General features: G+C 32.9%; 1 protein-coding gene across 1 annotated transcript in view; it reads left to right on the forward strand.

The window, feature by feature from the left end:
* LOC140440980 (uncharacterized) overlaps positions 1–16865 on the forward strand; it is a 162921-nt gene that overhangs the window by 138440 nt on the left and 7616 nt on the right. The window lies entirely within an intron of this gene.

Raw genomic sequence — 16865 nt, forward strand, 5'->3', positions numbered from 1 at the left:
CTAAGTACTTATACAATGTAGTCTGCTCAATATCCATTCCATCAACAACACTATTTCGATTTAGCACCAGATTTGTCATTATTTGCGGCTTGTTTATATTAATCTTTAGTTCTACCACCAAGGAAGCGTGATCTAATTTTTCAAACATTATTATTGCATCATCCATACGATCGTCTATAAGGACGATGCCATCTGCCAATCTCAAATGACTGTGACTTCAATCTCAAGTGCCTTCTTACAAGTATGTTCTAAAAGCGTCGTGAATAGCTTTGGAGAGAGGGTGTCTCCTGTCTCCTCACTGTACTCCTCGCTGTATAGAGAATTTATTTGTTTCTTGTTCAGATAGTCTTACGCTAGCTGTGGCATTTTGGTAGATATATTATTGATTATGTTAGAGTAGCGATGGTCTATTCGGCATTCTGTCAATGCTTTTAACATTTTTTTGATGGCTTATGGTATCGAATGCTTTCTCGTAGTCGACAAATATCAGTGCCAATGGTTTGCTCTATTCTGCAGACTTCTCTATCAGGTTCTTTATCACTAGTAAGTGGTCGTTAGTGCTGTATCCTGATCTAAATCCAGCTTGTTCTTTAGGCTGATAGAAGTCTAACATAGCATCCAGTCTTTTTTTTGATAATTTTTATGAAAAGTTTATATATGTGTGAAAGCTAACTGATCGAACGGTAGTTTTTTAGATCTGTTATGTCTTTTTGCATGTGTAATAAAATAATGACTGCATTGTTCCATTGGGAAGGAGTTTTTCCTTGGTAGGTGCAGTCGGTGAAAAGCTTGGTCAAAGCCTGGATAATTTTATTTCCGGACGGAGTAGTGATCGTAGCGATAAAACGAGGTGAAAAGAAATGATTAGTTATGAAACAGTAATTAAATTATCATACGACACTTTTCTGCAAGTTACTTGTGAATAAATAAACTATTTACTTATTGTAATCTATATTACAGATCGTATATAGCTGAAAATTAAAAAAAAATAACGTAATTTGTAGTAGTAATTAAACAAACGTTTAATTAAATCAATTTCTGCTTTTTCCATTAATGTCAAACGATGAGTGAAAGTGCCCTGAACTTGACAAGATCTCGATTGAAACGTCGTTTCGCGAGTAAGCGGTTACGATTTGGCAACACGACAACTTCATAATTAAAAGGAAGGAGACCGCAGCCCCCTTTGATATTCGTTATTTGTCCGTATCAGCACCAGAACATATCCAACATTTTACACTACGTACAACCTATTTGCATCTACTAAGTCCAAAGCTGAAATAAAATCAAAAGGAAGCACCAGTGAAGATGTTATAGCTCAGTCGAATTTAGGCAGTTTTTGAAAATATTAAACGAATAAAGGATAAGGAATGAAAAGATTAGTATATATTTATAATAATTTTGAAGAAAACTTACCGTAGCTGCAAACTTTTCTCCTATACTTCTGTAAACAGCTGAAGCTATTTTCCCTTCATTGAAGATCCTTTTGGTGTGGAGATCATCATCCCATGATGATCATTTTGAACATTTTTATTCGTTCTTGTAATCAAAGTACTATGTGAATTCTTCTATTAGTTCCAATATTTTAAGATCATATTTAGCTAGTCTGTCGGAATCTTTAGTTATTTATGCTGATGCCTCAAATTCTACTGTTGGTACTGTATGTGCTTTTTACATTCCATTAACTAACACAGAAAAACTATATCGACTAAATCCTGATTTTTCAATTTTTAGTGTTGAAGCGATGGCAATATATGAAGCATTAAGATACTTTGAATAAACTTAGAATACATAGAATACATTGAAAAACTAAAGAATTGTTTATTTTCTGTGGGTTACAACGAACATGTTGACCTATTAGCTAAAAAAGTCGTTATTTATGTCATCCAAGACGATGTTATATAGTATGGGGCCTTGACGTAAACTCTTTGGATTCCATATTATCAGTTCTGAGCCTATTCTTTGTATGTCAGTATACACCTATAATGTCTTCTCTGAGTTTGGTACTTACAAATTTCTTTTTTAAGCATATGTCTATCACCTTCCTTGGAGTACTACCAAATGCTTTTTCAAAGTCAATAAAAGCTTGATACAACTCAGTGCTTGAGTTCCGTACGTATTTATATTAATTTCTTGATAGTAAAAATGTGATCTTGTATGTTTCTGCCTTTTCTAAATCCACTCTGTGATTGTTCTATTTTAGAATCAATGTCTTGTAAAAGACGTTTCTCTCGTATTCTCTTTGTATGATATTCTCAGTAACATCATACCTCTGTAGTTACTACATTCCTGCCTATCCTCCTTTGTGAAGATGGGTAGAATAACCCTCACTTCCTAATCTTTTGGTATTTTGCTCTCACCACATGCCTTATTGCAAGCTTTTGCTAGCAATTAAATACCCTTGGTGCCCATGTTTTATAGTATTTTTGGTGTGGTTTTGCTAAATCCAGCTACCTTGCCTTTCTTAAGATTTTATATAATTTCTTTTATTTCTGCTATAGTTATTTCGCCTGGATTTTGCTGTTCCTGCTCTACCGCTTCTGGCTCTTCTTGTTTGCTGTCTACATTATTTTGGATGTTCAGTAGATCCTTGAAATATTGCTTCTATCTAAGATGTAATCATTGTTATTTAGTAGGTGTCCTTTGTTGTCTCTTATCTGCTTTGGTGTTTGTGGAGACTAATCGGTTCATAGATTCTTCAGGTTTTAAAGAATAACATTTGGTTATTGTGATAGTCTTCTTCCATCTTGTTTCCAAATTCTTGTAGTAAATTCTCGCAGCTAGTACCATTTCTTTTACTTTGGTTCTCCACTGTTTGTATTTTTGGTAATTGTGTGTGGTTTTGCTTCGTAGATAATTATCCCAAGCTATCTTCTTGGAAGCTTATCCTTAATAATTATTTCAATACCTAAAATTTGTAATGCTACTTAAGTTTGAAATTAATATTATAGTTTTATATGATACTAGACAATCTTTATATGATACATCTTGTGACTGGCTGTATGGTACCTTTGCCAATTAAAAAAACACCTTGCTGTTATTAATATTATACCAATACGATGACATACTACTGTGTGTTTTATCCGAGCAAGACATTTTATACACTTTGTTAAAGATAAAAAAGAAAGTTAATAAAAAATGTAGTGCTAGGAAAGGACAAAAAACAGCTATATAGTGATGCCAAAATAATAAAATACTTCAATATTTGAAAAATATAATGTCTACTTAACTTTTTAAAGTACATAAATAACTACCATATTTTCATTTAATTCATTAATTCAAAGTTACCTAAATACACCCACAATCTATTTAAATAACTGGTTTACGTTTCTTTAGATGTAAAAAACTGTCACATTTTATTGGATTTTAATGTCTTCCAATAAGAAACCGATACATTCGGTTAAAAAATCTAGCAAGGAAATCATCATTTGTAAAGTAATGTTAATGACCCGCCCACATATTTGTGCATTGGATATTTGTTATCAATAGTGGTAGTGGTTACCACACCCATTAATACAGAGCCTTATCACTGTCGCAGCTACAGACAAATCACTACAAATTATGTGATTATACTCTATCTAATTTAATATTTCACAATTGTCGCTATAGAAGTGTTGATGAAGAGTAGTATCTATCTATTTATTTATTATTTAAGAGGATAAAAATAATATTTTCATCTAATATGAATTTACCTATTAATGTTTAAGATTAGTACACAGCATTTTTTTTTGTGCAATTCTATAATAACCTCATCCTAAATTTCTCTATTCATCCATCATCTAAATTCTACCGACAATTTCACCATAAGTTTTCGAAATATAGGAGTCTCTTATATTATAAGATTTGTCGCGAAATAAATATAGCGTTTGTACCTTTGTACATGATCTTCTTCTTCTTGCAGTACCGTCTCCTATCGGAGGTTGGCTACCATCACAGCAATCTTTACTTTGTTGGCTGCAGCTCTGAACAACTGTATTGAACTGCACCCATACCACTCCCTTAAATTTCGCAACCAGGAAATCCTCCTACGTCCGATATTTCTCTTTCCCGAGATTTTTCCTTGGATTATGAGTCTAAGCAGAGAGTACTTTTCTCCTGTCATTATGTGGCCCAGATATTCCAGTTTTTTCGTTTGTATGGTTTTTATGACTTCGCATTCCTTCCCTATCTTCAGCAGAACATCTTGATTTGTTACTCTTTCTGTCCATGGTATTTTCCACATTCTCCTGTAACACCACATCTCGAATGCCTAAATGTTTTTGATGTTTATCTTTTTCAGTGTCCAGGCTTCCATGTCGTACAGCAGAACGGAGAAAACATAGCACCTTAACATTCTCGTTCTTAAGTTTATATTTATGTCCCGGCTGCATAGGAACTTTTTCGTTTTGACAAACGATTGTCTCGCTATCTCTATTCGCCTCTTGATTTCTCTTGTCTGGTTATTAGTATCAGTGAAGCAAACCCCTAAATATTTGTAGGACGTAACTCTTTCAACTGGCTGATTGTACATGACATGATATTGCAGATCTAAAGCGTTTTTGTCCTTCTGCTAATGTTTTAAAAGTATTTGGATAATTTCATGGTCAATTTTAACATTCTAATTAGCAGATTTCTGCTGCTCTAATTATCTCCTTTCTTATACAAAGTGACTTCTTAGTTCTCAGCTATTTTGGATTATATGTTTAAAGATCTTTTTAATAATAATTCAAAATACAAGTTAAGAAAGTTATAACTTCTTTGCATACATTTAAATATATTTTTTTAGAACTTTTAAAATTTGGTATCTTACTATTATTTTTCAAATTTAAATAGAAAGCATTTTGATGTCGAATTTGGGATGACTGTTAAATAACTCTAAATAATCGGATATTTTGGTACTCACAAAATGACATTAGCCAACTTGTAACTGATGAAATTTTCCTGATGAATTATTTTTGGGCGTTAATATTTCTCAATTCTTTGAGTTTTTGTGGCAATAAAATTAAAATTATTAGTTTGACCTTAGTACTGTTAAGGTGGGTACACATATGCAAGCAGAACTGTTCGCGAACCGTTTGTGAATGATATATTCGTATTTGTACGACGGGACGAACCGCTTGCGAGCTGTTCGTTCGTTGCTCGTCAGGAACCACGGCCTGTCGGTTTTTGGGACGAACACAAAGAATGTTCGCAGTTAAATTTGGGCGGTGTTCGCAGCGATATTGTCTGTTCGTGCCGTCGTCGAATCGAGATTGTATAACTTGTTCCTAGTTTGAATTTAGTGCGTATTTTTCGGCATGAACCCAAGTTTTCCATGATTGCATGATTCTGGGATCTGAAAGACCGTGATCATTTTCGAAAAAATTTAAAAGATGATGCCTCTACATTGATCCTTTGCTACTATTGCTCAGCAAAGCTAACAGATTCGCGACGAAACCAGCAATATTCCAATTGCTTTATGCCAACGTTCTAGGGTGCAGATGACGTCCTAGGACCTGAAAACCCACTCCACGCAACGGTTGGTTCGATGATGAATATGAAGATATCACTAAAAGAAACAATTATACGTATAAATGCAACAAAGAAGAACAAGGGAGTAGGAGTAAACATACAAAGAACTCAGGAAAGAGAAATGTAGAGACAAAAATCGAAATGTAGTTAGTGCCAGTGACAAAGTACAACGCAGATGGGTTGGGCGCTTTAAAGGCTAAAAACACCTACGTAGAACCTCCTTCAATATTGGAAATGTGAGACACAATCACATGCCTCAAAAATAACAAGTCCCCAGGAGTGGCAATATAATTTCGAATTGTACTAGAAGTATAAAGAAATAGTTATTGTAAATTCATAAAAATAAGTAGGCTTACATGGGCTGGTCATGTGTTAAGATCAAATGAAAATTACCCACCCACACGAACCCTATTACCGGCACCAGTAGGAAATAGAAGTAGAGGAAGACCAAGACTGAGATGGAGGGATGATGCGGATGAAGACGCGAAGAAGGTAGGCGCAGCAAACTGGCAACGGTTAGCGATGAGAAGAATCAACTGGTGAAATAAACTGGGGAAGGTCGAGGCTCAACTAGGGCTCTAGCATCATTGATGATGTTTATGCCAATGTGTCTTCGAACACTTACGCAGATGTTTGCAAGAGTACTATGAGCAAGATGGCCGTCATATGGACACCATTATTTTTAAAAAGTAAATCCGCATTTGTACGCTTTTAAGTTTCGATAATAAATCGTTTCCTACTTTACAGCTTTGTCCTTTATAACTTTTTAAAAAAAGAAATATATTCCTGGGCTGCCTTGTATAATATAAGGAAATATATTTTAGTTATTTATTAAGTTAATTATTACCCCCTTTTTCCCTATTTTCGTTATACTAGCTGTATTCTAATTGAACATACATTACACTACTTCTGTGGATATATTTTTCGTTATAAGACATAATAGAACGACATTGACTGTAGCATAAGAGTGCCTCCCAAAAATAACCACAACAAAACCGGTAAAAAACAGAGTGGAGCTCGCTTCGCGACTCCATCCCATCGTGTAAATTTTGATGTTGATACTAATAGAGTGCAAAGCGTCGAAACGCTGTTATTTTTAACGATCCCCGTCTCTTTGATTTAACCTATTAAATTGAAGTTAACAGTTGACAGGACTATTTAAAATAACATACATTTCTGCTTCTCGTCTTGATACATTTACGCGCGCCGACACTGGAGGCTTGAAAGGGTACCGCCGGCACTAAATTGCTCATATCCTTCACTATAAATCATAATTCCTGGATTTCTTCGAATGAAAACATAATAATCACGCCGGTTTTATTAGTAATAAAAGTTTAGTAATATTCTGTTGGATATACAGGAAATGAGCATTGTTTTAGTTTGATTAATCGTAACCATATCAATAGCTTTCGCCAATCTTTCCGTAAGGCTTTAATAAACTAGTTTCACGGTTATCCGAGTATACAAGAAATGTGAAAACACAATTTGGATTTAGAGACGCTTTCGGTACTTTTTGTATAAATGTCCTTTATCAACGAAGCTGAGATGTCAATTTTTATGGAGAAATATAAATACTAACCATAAAACTAGGTGGATTAACAAAGATAACAGACAGATAACGATTACAACATATTAAAATTAGAAGAAATGAAATATGAAAAAAAGGCATTCAGTATGAGGTATCTCTTAACTTCTGCTTCGAATTGATAAAAGTTAAGAGCTTTTATGCTAGCTGGCACTTGGTTATAAAACTTAAACTAACTTTAATACCTTAAATCATTTCTGGATCTCTCAAGGACGCTAAATTTTGGTGTAAGATTACTGGTGTTTCTTGTGGGATAATTGTGAAAATCTACACGCGCATTGTATTATCTAAGATTTTATTACCATGCTATCATAATTACAAGGCAATTAGAAACGAAACACATGCATTTGTAAGAAAAATAAAAAGTGATCACTGGGAATGCTTTTCGAAAGAAATGGAACATGATTTTTACGGTCTGCAAAAGGAATTATGGCACTTCATAAGAGGTCAAAGAACAAAGGTAAAGGAACTAATAGAACCAAAACACATAGAAAAGTATACGTGGATGATTGACTACCTAAAAAAGCTCTATGCAGAAGAAGAACAAACGACGCAAGAACAGGAAACATTAGAAATTACCACAAATGAACAACTTAATATAAATGTACAGGAAGGTCCAAAAATACTTGAAAACCTGAAGAACAGAAAAGCATCAGGTCAAGACGGGATACCAAACGAATTACTGAAATATTGTGGAACAGCAATTACAGAACAATTAACAACATTAATTAATAAAATTGTAAAACACAATAAGATACCGGAAGAATGGAGAACGAGCGAACTAATTGTATTATTCAAAAAAAGATATAAAAAACAACCAGAAAACTACAGAGGTATAAACTTTTTTTTTTATTTTATTAACGCATCAACCACGCAGGGTCATTAGCGTATTTAGATTAATACAATATAGATACAATAAGTAAAATATACATTAGTTTACAATAATAATAATATCTTTGTGTGTTACAATGTACATTTTAGATCTTTTGAAGAAGTTGGCAGTCTTTAAGGTAGGAAAATATTTTTCGGGTGTCTGTATTTTCTTCTAGGGCATCTCTTAGGGAGTTGGGTATGTTATATTTGAGTCGTTCACTATTATATTTGGGACACTGTATTAAAAAATGTTTTACCGTTAGAACACTGTTGCACACTTCACACACTGGTTTATTTTTGCGCTGTAATAAATAGTCATGAGTAAGTCGTGTATGGCCGATACGGAGACGGGTAAGTATCACTTGCTCTCTCCTGTCTTTTATTTTTGGTTTCCAAAGATGTGAATGTTTGTTTACTTCGTATAGCCTTGATGGAGTGTTGTTCCAAGTTTGTTGCCATTTTTGAATTATTTTTTGTTTTAAGTATGGTTTTAAATCGTTTTGTACCAATATATTACTTTCTTCGGACATCGGGTTAGTTGGTGCGTTTTTAGCCAGTTTATCTACAACTTCGTTACTTTCAATTCCTATATGAGAAGGCACCCATAAAAAGTGAACTTGGATGTTCTTATTTGCAATGTTTTTAAGTTCTTTTTTAATAAGAAGTAGAAGGGGGTTGTCACAGTACAATTGAGTCAGTGAGGATAATGAACTTAAAGAATCTGTGATTATTATACATCTTTCTTTGTAGAGGTATAAACTTGTTAAATACTACACTAAAACTTACAACTAAAATTTCGCAAGTGCTAATAGATCGGAAGATAAGTTTAGTAAATGAATAACAGGGTTTTCGTAGTGGAAGATCGTGTACAGACGAAATATTCGTTATAAGGCAAATTACTGAGAAATCACTAGAGTATAATAGACCACCATTTCTGTGTCTGATTCACCTAAAGAAAACGTTTAACAGAGTAAGACTCAAAGATGCAATCCATCTTCTGTATAATAGAGAAGTTACCCTAAAAATTATAAAAACTATCAAAAACATCTACCAAAACAACAAAATGAAAGTCAGAATAGATGGACAACTTACAGAACCTATAGAAATAGGCAACGGAATAAGACAAGCGAATTCATTGAGCCCCATGTTCTCCAATTAGATCATGGGTGAAATCATCAAAAGCGTTAACAAAGGAAGAGGATACAAAATGAGAAACAAAGAAATAAAAATACACTGTTACGCCGACGACGCAATATTGATAGCCTAAGATGAAGATAGTATGCAAAGACTGGTCCACAGATGTAACATAAGAGTAAAAGAATTTAATATGACAATCTCATCTCAGAAAACTAAAATAATAGTAGTCAGCAAAGAACCAACCATGGGGAATTACACTGTGTAGGTATGGAGACCTGGACAAAGAAGTGACAGATCAAGTACAAAAAGCAAATAGACTGGCAGGATGCCTTAATAACACTATATGGCGAAACAGACACATTAACAATGCAAAAAAGTTAATTCCTTCTTTTGTTGTCCAATCACTTTACCAATATAACAAGAATGGCCCCAGGAGAGAACAGCATAAGTTAGATGAGAATAAAAGTAACTATGATAAGCTGTTAAAATAGTTTACCCGGAAGTCACTTTTACAAGATTACTGAAAAGGAAAAGTTGTCGGGAAAGCTTTTTTGATAAATTAAGTATATTATTTCCAGGTTAATCCTGCATCCAAGTGTAGCCCCAGAAACTTCAGCTCGATTGCACATTGCGGTAGAGCAGTACGTCGAATATCAGTGTTAGTTTTTAAATTGATTTTAACACTTTGTGAAATAGAGTTGTTTAAAGAGAGTTGATTAGTTAAAAACCAATTGAATAAGTTTTTTTCAGACTTTGATAGATTCACATCAAGAGTGTCATACTCAGAAGGGTTACATGCTGTCATAAGTTGACATTGTTGTAAAATTACAAAAAAAATCCATAATGCTATAATAAATTGAAGCCCCTCACCTATTCCTCTCAAACTATCATTGAAACAGTTTGCTTTTTATCTATATTATTGTTATTCAACAATTTTGATTTTTTCTTTCAAAGAGACATTATGAAATTTAATAACACAAGAATTCAGTGGTATGATTGAGGCTGTGGTTTTGGTAGATCTGGACACAGCCCATTTATGAGCCCTTCAGACATTTAGACGGGCCCATTGTATCACCCCTATAGTAATGGTGTAGTTTCTAATTGTTGAACAATGACTGAAGTTGATATTACAAAAGCACAGAAGATGTCAACAGATAGAAAATCCCAGCAAATAGACAATATGGTAAAACAAACAAATTTAAGCAAAATGCATGAATTTTACTACTATATAACTGTCTACTACAAAGTTTATCCTTAAAATTGAATCAATTTAATTTCTAAAATTTAGGAGATTCGCGTAAAAAAAATTTATTCTCACACCGTATGTAAAGATTTATTGAAATCAAATTTGTTTCATTATTTTCCTACAACTCCCATCCACCAACTCATTTCCTGGTCGATAGCTTTCACACTTAGAAACCGTCCAAAAGACTTCGGCAACAGCATCATCCTCCTCATGGCCGCAGTCGTAGTGGTTCACAGCCCACTCCGACTTTCACACGCTCAACGTGGCCGTGGATTAATTGTTTTACTAATTGAATATTAATCCAAGTGTCAAAAAATAATACCTACCTGCTGAGCGCGGCCTCCTCTAATAAAAGAGAGAGGAGCCCTTTTGTGATAGTGATAGTAGGTGCCTTTAATAGACGAAAATGGATGAGCTTCTTTTGCTTCGGTTTTTATATAAATTCAATCAATATTTGTGTCATTTATTTACACTATTGTAAAACCAGTTTTATTTGACTTTTAATCAGAAATAATAACTATAGAAAAATATTATTATAGTGTATTTTTATGTATGAGAGAGTAATAAAACAATAAATTATGTATGCAAATCCCTAAACTGTTGATACGGGTGACTTAATGAAAAACAGATATTTGTCAACAAGTTTACAGAAGTATATAGGAAAACAATTTTAAATTGAGTATGACCACCAGGTATAAAGGTTGGAGCAGAATAGAATACAATAGTTGTGAGGGTTACTAATCCCTAAATAAGGTTGCCAGTGTCGGAGTGATGGAGGTTAACAGGTACTAATGAATTTGCAAGAAATGTAAGATGTTTATTTTATTGGTTATATATAACCAATAAAAGTTTAATAAGTACCTACCTATTTGCAAAATAAAGTTTAATTCTTTAGATAAAATAAAACGTTTTATTTTATCAGAAATGAGTGCATTCCACGAAGTAAGGGTTTCAACAATCAAACATTTAATTCTTTAATTCCAGGAATCTACGACAGTAATTGACTAGATAATTACCTTCTAAACTTATTCCACAGAAAATGTGATAGTGGGTTTTTCCATTTTGTAGGAAGGTCCAAGTGGCGTATTCAAAATTCTTAACAGTTCACTAAAAGTAGGTACTTCAGTTGCAAGGTGCAGTTTATTGTGTATACTAGTGTTATGGAAAATTTGGAAGTGCCGTGTAAACGCCGAAAAATTGGTCCTCTAACAGTTAATGAAAAAACATTAATATTTAATTGTTTTAAATCATTTACAGACAAACGTTTATGTGAAAGTGTTGATGAGACCGTTGAGTTAGTTAGCAGTACACTTGGTGTTGGGAAATCTACGATTTACAGAGTTGTTAAAGAAGAGAAATGTGGTAGTTTTCAAATGCCACGTAATGCTCCAGGGAAACCAAAATTTCAAATAGAATATCATTTTAAAGAAGGACTTCGACGGAAAGTGCATGAATTCTTCTTTAGACAAGAATTTCCAACATTGGATAAAGTTCTTGTCTCAGTTCGAGATGATAAGGAATACCCAGAAATGAGTCGAAGTACGTTATGGAAACTTTTAAAAGAAATAGGCTTCCGCTGGAAAAAGAATCCCAGAAAGTCTATTTTATTAGAAAGAAGCGATATTGTCATATGGAGAAGACATTTTCTAAGAACCATAAAGGAAATGAGAAACCAAAAAAGAAAAATATTTTATCTTGATGAAACATGGATCAACGAGGGTCATACACCAAATAAATTTTGGCAGGATGAAACTGTTACAAGTCAAAGGCACGCTTTTGTAAATAACTTATCTACTGGTTTAAATCCACCATCAGGAAAGGGACGCAGGCTGATAATAGTACACATTGGCAGTTCAGACGGTTTTGTTGAAGGTGGTTTATTAACTTTTGAATCAACTCGTACCAGTGACTACCATGAAGACATGAACGCTGATGTCTTTCAAGAATGGTTCGAACAAATGATAGATCTTCTTCCTAAGAACTGTGTAATAGTAATGGATAATGCAAGTTATCACTCCAGACTTATAGAAGGACTGCCCACAACCAAGTGGTTAAAAAAAGACTTGCAGAATTGGCTGAGTTCAAAAAATATTACGTACCATCCCGGATCTATAAGAAAGGAACTTTATTCGTTGTGTGCCCTTCATAAAGAAAAATTTAAAAAATACGAAATTGATGAAATTGCCAAAAATCGTGGAATGACAGTACTTAGATCCCCACCATATCATTGTGAATTAAACCCGATTGAACTGGTATGGGCACAGATAAAGAGTGAAGTTTCAAGAAAAAATACCACTTTTAAAATTCATGATGTTAAACAGTTGTTTTTGGAGGCCGTAAATAATGTAAAACCTGAAAACTGGGAAAAGGCAGTAAATCACACTATTAAAGAAGAGGAAAAAATGTGGAAGCTGGACAATATTACTGATAAAATGATCGAGCCAGTTATTATAAATCTTGGTTCTGAAAGTTCATCTTCTGAATCTGATTTGGATTTGTAACAAGTAGCTGTAAGTTTTATATTAATATTTTTATTCATCTATTTAACATACCTTAGACGGTTTTAAAAACTCTTTTTCTCTTTTGTAATTTTTAAAAATTAAAAAAAATGTGAATTTTTTAAAACCCTTTTTAATGTAGGCCAGTCAGTTCTAATATAGTGTGTGATAAAAGAGGTCACTTTTGTTTACATACACATAACACTTTATAACACTGAAATAATTCATTTATTTTTTACAATTATTCAAAGTAATTTTTCAATTATTATTATATATTATTATTTAAACGAACATACATTTTTTATCTTTGAATTTCTTATTTACATTTCATTTTATCTATATTACAGTACATTTAACCAACTTACACCTCTATACGATTAATTTATTGAACGACTAATCTACTAACAACCAAATTAACAAACAAGCCGACTGATCCAAAAACTATTCATTAATTGTAAAAACGCTAGCAGAAAAAAGCTTAGTACCATATATACTAACTAAAAGAAAACCGTTGATTCTGAGATGTCAGTATTATACAGCCTTCAACAGATCCAGAATATATTAAAAAAGGGCTCCAAGAGGTCATACAACTCTGACGTCTCCAACATTTTAGCAAAGAGGCACAATGAAATATCTGCCTTCTAGATAGAACTAACTTCTTACGGCAATATTGAAAATATAACGAAGATAACAGATAACGAAGAAACTACTCAACTGTCTTGTCAAAAATGAGCCGCGGTATCCGAAGAGGGAACTATCATCCTTACATTTTGTGTAAAATGCTGGGCGATCACCTGGCGTATCAATGTCCAAAATAAAAAAATATTAAATATGTTAAATGTTTAAATTGCCTGCAAAATTATCCTGCTAGCTAGAAGGCATGTTCTGTATTTAGAGCTGCAGAAAAAAAATCAATCATCACGTGTTGCACAATTATCAAACACTCAATCAAGTAGCAGCTATACGAAAATTGTTGCAGGAAAAAATAATAGAAATACATCTACCAAAGCTTAGACTTATCAGGAAATAGAAACAACTCCTCAATACATACAAAACAAATTTGGAACTAGTAGTGCACAAGTTAATGGAAAAAATTCATTAGATGTTTGATTTCATAATGTCTTTTATATCTAAGTTCAACCTTCACCACTACACTAAAGATATGCTGTTGGAGTACCAATGTCGTAACCACTTATTAACATGAAGTTAACGCCTTATTCTCATAATCTTATATACTAAAACGCTAAGCCCTTTTCTTGTCCACCACTTTACTCAAAAACCATATTAGATAATTAAAATATTTTTTCGGAATATTATTAGTATTACGTATGAGATTGTCAAGATATACTTTTGGTACAAAAATTCACTTCCGGTTTTGAGATGAATAAAATTTACTTTAAGTTTTAGACCCCACAATGTATATATGGATCGAAAGGTCTCGTCGAAACGAATCTAAATATGTACTTCCGGTTGCGATCCGACACCGGAAGTGACCCGAAACGCGCATAAAACGTCAAGATAGAGCAAATCTGACACCGGATTCCTGATCAGCATGCAAAATTAACCGCTAAGTGATATCCATGTCGACATTTGATGAACTAAAAATTGCATTCCGGTTTTGAGGTCGACTTCCGGTTTCGTTTTTATTAGTCAAATCAATAGAGAATTCAACGTAGAGTTCAAAAATGTAAGTTCACGAAATTATCATTTATAGTTTTTGGGTTATTGATAAAAATATTTTTACTTCCGGTCGTTGTATATATTGTATATTTTTCTCGCAAAATAAAAATTTCTTTTAAAAAACTCGATGTCGAGTTGGTCCGCTAGTTTAAAAAATATATAAATATTCATTAGGAAACTTGGGGTATTGCGGTTCTTATAAGAAATAGGGTAAATATTCAAGCTACCTGATTATATAAATATTATTGGTACTTTCCGAGCGATTTTATTCCCATATAGATAAGCCATCTAAAAATTCTTGACGAGAAGGGATTACATGTTTTCATACCATAAATTTCCTGTTTATGTACTTATATTATCATAGTCTTCCATGTCCTCTATTTAGAAGTTAATTAAATGGCTATTTCTGTCAGTTTAGCACTGTTTTGGTCTCCTATCAACTCTCTCCATTTTTTTTGCACAGAAGTAAATGAGTTAGCAATTTTTCTTTTCGAATTTATTGCTTCATGCTCGTAAAAAAGTTTGGATGTTTTGTGTGCATACTGTTCTTGGTTTTCAATGTTTCATTTATAAAATATGTATTACATTATATCTTGCTCTTATATAACAAGTCAGTAAATAAAAAAAAACGTACAAGAAAAGTGAAGAAAATCAAATTGATCGTCTTTCCGGAAGTCTCGAGCCATCCCTGTCAAAATAAATAAAAGGGCTAAAGCTTTTCAATCTGAACCTCAAGTTAATGTCCTGAATGTACACACCGCCGGAGGATTTATGACGTCACCGAGAGTTTTCTCGCGCCCGTGATCACTAGGAATTCTCATTTTCTCATCAGGACTAAATCGGCTGGAAAATAGCGACTGTCGGGTGAAACCGTATTTATTACAAGACTGTCAACCCCCGTAGAATTATTGTTAGCAGCCCTGCCGTTGTCTCTTTCTATTTACCAGCCTTTGTCCTTTGTGCTTTTGATAGTTATGGCACGATGGAGTGGCCTTTGCGCTTTCACAGTCGAGATAAATGGTCTTTAAAAAACTTTGGATGTGTGAATTTATATAAAGCTAACAAAAATTTCTATTACACACACACAAATATATATATATATATATATATATATATATATATATATATATATATATATATATATATATATATATATATATATATAAACGCTAAATAGTGGGTTTGCAGCAATAAAAAATGAAACGTGTACTCTTTTAAATTTTTATTCCAAGCTTTCGGACATTGGTTATGTCCTTCATCAGGGAGCTACAAATCAGGGACATAACCAATGTCCGAAAGCTTGGAATAAAAATTTAAAAGAGTACACGTTTCATTTTTTACTGCTGCAAACCCACTATTTAACGTTTACTTCCTTACGTTGTCAACAAATACTTTTGGTTCATTATATATATATATATATATATATATATATATATATATATATATATATATATATATATATATATATATATAAATATATATATATATATATATATATATATATATATATACAGTAAAACCTCCCTTAACCGAAACCTTTTTAACTGAAACATCGTTTAACCGAAACGGCTGACATTTTCAATAATTTCGTCAATAATAAGTAAATTTTTATCGCAAAACGTAACAATTCCATTAATTTCCCTCAGCGATTGCTGCCTATGTGTGTTGGGAAATCAAAAAAACCAAGAGCTGTAAAACATATTTCCGAAAAAGCACTTCCAGTTTTTTATAGAAGCCAAAAAAGCTCATGGATGTCGACCACTTTATTTTCAGAATGGTTCGAAAATGAATTCGTCCCAAGTGTAAAATCCTTTTTTAAATCAAAAAACCTTCCCGTAAATGAATTGTTGCTTGTTGACAATGCACCAACTCACCCCCAAAATATACAAAATAGTGACAGTTGTCAGATTTTTGCCACCGAATGTCACGAGCTGCTGAGAATTCAGCCGTTAGACCAGGGGGTAATAGAGACATTCAAGAGACATTATAGTATTTTTTAATACCAATACTTTGACCAAGAATACTGTAAAACACAATGTTATTTTTAACCGAAATTTTTGTTATCCGAAACGGCCTCCCCCCCAATTATTTCGGTTAACAGAGGTTTTACTGTATATATATATATATATATATATATATATATATATATATATATATATATATACATATCAATAATTTTAAATTACGAAAATTGATTATTTATAAACTTAAAAATGGTTCCATTAAAAAAAAATATAAAAACAAAACAGAAATCAAATAAATGAAAAAAATGCTTGAAAAAAAAAGGGAAATAAGATTTTACTAAGAAACAGTTGAAAATAGACGTGGAAATAAAACCGAAATAAAATAATTGCATGAT

Source organism: Diabrotica undecimpunctata, chromosome 5 (assembly GCF_040954645.1).
Source record: "Diabrotica undecimpunctata isolate CICGRU chromosome 5, icDiaUnde3, whole genome shotgun sequence".
NCBI classification, from domain to species: domain Eukaryota; kingdom Metazoa; phylum Arthropoda; class Insecta; order Coleoptera; family Chrysomelidae; genus Diabrotica; species Diabrotica undecimpunctata.